The 3,925-nt window shown below is 38.6% G+C and overlaps 1 non-coding gene across 1 annotated transcript; it reads right to left on the bottom strand.

Annotated features, from left to right (window-relative positions):
• Positions 1-743: 743 nt before the first annotated feature.
• LOC133780927 (small nucleolar RNA R71) lies at positions 744-850 on the bottom strand. The gene has a single exon (XR_009869733.1). It is a non-coding gene; the product is annotated as a small nucleolar RNA R71 (small nucleolar RNA).
• Between the last annotated feature and the right edge of the window lie 3,075 nt (positions 851-3,925).

The raw sequence follows: 3,925 nt of genomic DNA, 5'->3' as shown, positions 1-3,925 counted from the left end.
ATTACAAATTGCGACTATGTGCACTTGCATAGCTTAATTTTCGCAACAAGTTTTTGGCGCCGTTGCCGGGGACTGAAAATAATTATCAATATCAGTCTGATTAATTTTTATTCTAATTTGATTCTAATTTCTCTTGTTTCTAATCTGTTTAGTTGCTTAATTTATCTATCTCAGGTGAATTGTGGTATATGCGTAGCAAAAGAGGAACAGACAGTCTTGTTCCTTTGAATCCTGAGATTGAAAAGTCTTGCAAGCAAAACAGAAAGAACAAGAGGGAAGCCCAGAAGTCTGTGACGATGGCATAGAATGATGGGGATGGCAGGAATGCTTTAATTCCTGGAATTGCACAAGGGGGTCAGGCTCAGAACAATGCTGAGAGGAGCCTGAGAGACTATGTACTGCCCACTCTGACGGGAGTACAAAATAGTATACGCCCACCAGCTGTAGAGGTTAACAACTTTGAGATCAAGCCATCTATTCTACAAATGGTGCAATCCTCTGTTCAATTTAATGGGTTGCCTTCTGAAGATCCTCACATCCATTTATCTAATTTTCTGGAGTTTTGTGGAACTTTTAGATACAATGGGGTGAGTGATGACGCAATTAAACTTAGGCTTTTCCCATTTTCTCTGAGGGATAGAGCTAAAAGTTGGCTGAATTCTTTGCAACTGAACTCTATATTTACCTGGCAAGATCTGGCTCAGAAGTTTTTGTCAAAATTCTTCCCTCCTTCCAAAGCTGCTAAATTGAGGGGAGAAATCAATAATTTTTGCCAGAATGATGGAGAATCATTGTATGAAGCTTGGGAATGGTTCAAGGAACTTTTGAGAAGATGTCCTCATCATGGCATTGAACAGTGGATGTTAGTGCAAAATTTTTATAATGGTTTATGTCCTACTACTAGAACCATTATTGATGCTGCAGCGGGTGGCACTTTTATGAGCAAGAGTGCAACTGGTGCTTATGAGCTGCTGGAGGACATGGCCACAAATAATCATCAGTGGTCTGAGGAAAGATCATCGGGGGTCAGAAAGGTAGCTGGGGTGCATGAGCTGGGTGCAATCACTGCTCTCACAGCACAAGTAGCCTCCTTGACAAAACAGTTACAACAGAGCACTGTATCTGCTAATGCGGTTCAAATGGCAGCTAGGTGTGAAATTTATGGTGGTTCTCACTCTATTGATCAGTGCCCTATCAGTATTAACAATAACATTCCGATGGATCAAGCTCAGGTTCAAGTGATGGGAAACTTTCAGAGGCCATTCAATAATCCATTCGCCAATACTAACAATCCTGGGTGGCGAAATCATCCTAATTTTTCTTGGAGGAATAATCAGGGCCAGCAACCTCAGTTTCAGGGTCAATTTCATAATAATATGCCTCAGCCACCAATGCATCAAGCCTCTTCATCACAATAGCCTAGGCCTCAACAATCAATGAATCAAGCTCCACTTGAAAGGCCTAATGAATTGCAAGCTGCATTATTGACCCTCACCAACACTAAAACTCAGTTCATGGCAGAGACTAGATCTTCTATCAGAAATCTGGAAACACAAGTAGGGCAGTTGGCTAATATGCTTAATAACAGACCGCAGGGAAATTTGCCTAGTAATACTGAAGTCAACCCTAAGGAGCAAGTTCAAGCAATTACTTTGAGGAGTGGGAAGCAAACTGAGCAGTCTAGATCCCCACAGGCAGTGGTTTAGAATGGAGAGATGGGTGAACAGTCTGATTCAGCAAAGGTTACTGAAGACCACCAGCTTTCAGAAAAGAGTCTGCCAGTTGTTAATGAGCAGCCAGTTCGAGTTCCATATCCCCAGAGGCTTAGAAAGACTACACTGGATAAACAATTTTCTAAGTTTTTAGAGGTGTTTAAAAAGATGCATATAAATATTCCTTTTGCTGAGGCCTAGGAGCAGATGCCCAGCTATGTGAAATTCATGAATGAGATTCTGTCCAAGAAAAGGAGGATGGAAGATTATGAGACGGTGGTGCTCACTGAAGAGTGCAGTGCCATTCTGCAAAGAAAGCTTCCTCTGAAACTGAGAGATCCTGGGAGTTTCACAATACCCTGCACTATTGGAAATTTTGAGAGTATGAATGCTCTATGTGATTTGGGGGCGAGCATTAATCTAATGCCACTTTATGTGTTCAGAAGATTGAAGCTTGGGGAAGTAAGACCTACAACAGTGACTCTTCAGTTGGCAGACAGATCAATAGCACACCCTCGGGGTATTATTGAAGATATTTTGGTAAAAGTAAACAAGTTCATCTTCCCAGCAGATTTTATTGTACTTGATGTGGAGGAGGATGCCAACGTCCCAATCATTCTTGGAACACCATTCTTAGCCACAGGATGAGCTTTAATCGACGTACAAAAGGGGGAGTTAAGGTTGCGAGTCCAACATGAGGAAATAAGTTTTAATGTTTTTGCAGCAACTGAAATTCCTACCTGTTGTAGAGTTGATGTGGTGAATGATTGTCAAGATTCAATTGGTAAAAAGAAGAAGAAGACCAAAGAACGATTTCGAACAGTTCGACGTCGTATGAAAAGATTATTGTGTGGCAAGTTTGAAGGTTTCGATGACATTGGGGATAATTTCAATATTCTCAATAGTGGAAGGGAATTTACCTCGTATGACACAATGGCTCTCAAGGATGCAAGGGGTGGCCACCACCTCCGCCATCCCGAACTCAAGCCCCCTCCACCTCCGCCATACTGATGTGGCGTGCTTTTTGAGGTAAGTCTTCTTTCCTTACTCTTCACTTCACATTGGGGACAATGTTCGGTTTTTAAGTTTGGGGGAGAGATTTATTTCTGGTTTTCTTTGTTGCGTTTTTGGTTTGTTTGTTTGTTTTTAATTTTAATCCGTTGTTCGTTTGGAGTCATGTTTTAGAGTATAAATTAAGTTGACAATAATGGCCATTTCAATCTGATTGACTGTTTCGTAGTATAATCCAAAGGAAAAATTGTTGTGCTTCTAAATTAATCTGTGTGCTTGGTTAGATTACTTTGTTTTTCACTGTGATTTGTTGACATCAGAGATCTATTGTTCATACATTGCAAATGTTATACTTGAGTTATTTTATGCATGTCAAATTTGGATTATGGATTGAAAAGTTTGAAAAATTCTAGAACCTGCTTGCTTACTATTTGAGATGAAATTTGAAACAGTGCACATTTAGGAAAATGATATAGGCAATTTTTGGACTGGTTGTGTCTTTCAAGCTAACCCTATTAAAGTTTATCCGTACTCAACACTTTTGAGCCTTATAACCATTTTCTTGATTAACACACTCTTTTGAGCCTAACTGTAAAATGAAATACCATTTACTCTTTTTGACCCATACCATGAGCATGAAAATTATTATATGAGGGGAGTGAATGTGTAATGGGATGTTTGTATTATGTGTTTTTTAGAAAATTACTTTTGATTGAGAAAGAAAACAATTAAAGAAAGAAAAGGAAAAGAAAGTAAAAAATGATTATGCTCCTAAACAATTATTTATTGAAAAATCAAAGTTTGGGGGAGTTTATTGAAAAAAATATAAACATTCTCAATCATTGCACAGAAAAAGGGGTAACAAGGGATGAGTGGTGTGAATTTGTTGGGAAAGCTTGTTTAATGGAATGCTTGTGGTATGATTAAGCCTAAAAACTGTCTCTTTGTCCACCTATACCTAAGCCTTCTATTTCAACCCTTATAAAGTCCTATTGATTCTTATTTGTGCATTTGTTTATATTAATGGAGAATAGTAAGTAATGCAGGCATATGGAATACTTGAGTTTGTGGTTAGTTGGTGAGAATTTGATGTGCATAAAGTAGTTCAATTATTTTATTTGCAAGTTATGAGTAAATGATCTTTGATGTTGAGAAATTTCAGTGAATTGTGAAGTGGTTAAGACTGAAAATCTAGATTAAAG

Source organism: Humulus lupulus, chromosome 5, assembly GCF_963169125.1.
Source record: "Humulus lupulus chromosome 5, drHumLupu1.1, whole genome shotgun sequence".
NCBI classification, from domain to species: Eukaryota; Viridiplantae; Streptophyta; class Magnoliopsida; order Rosales; family Cannabaceae; genus Humulus; species Humulus lupulus.
This window is presented reverse-complemented; position numbering and strand designations above follow the sequence as displayed.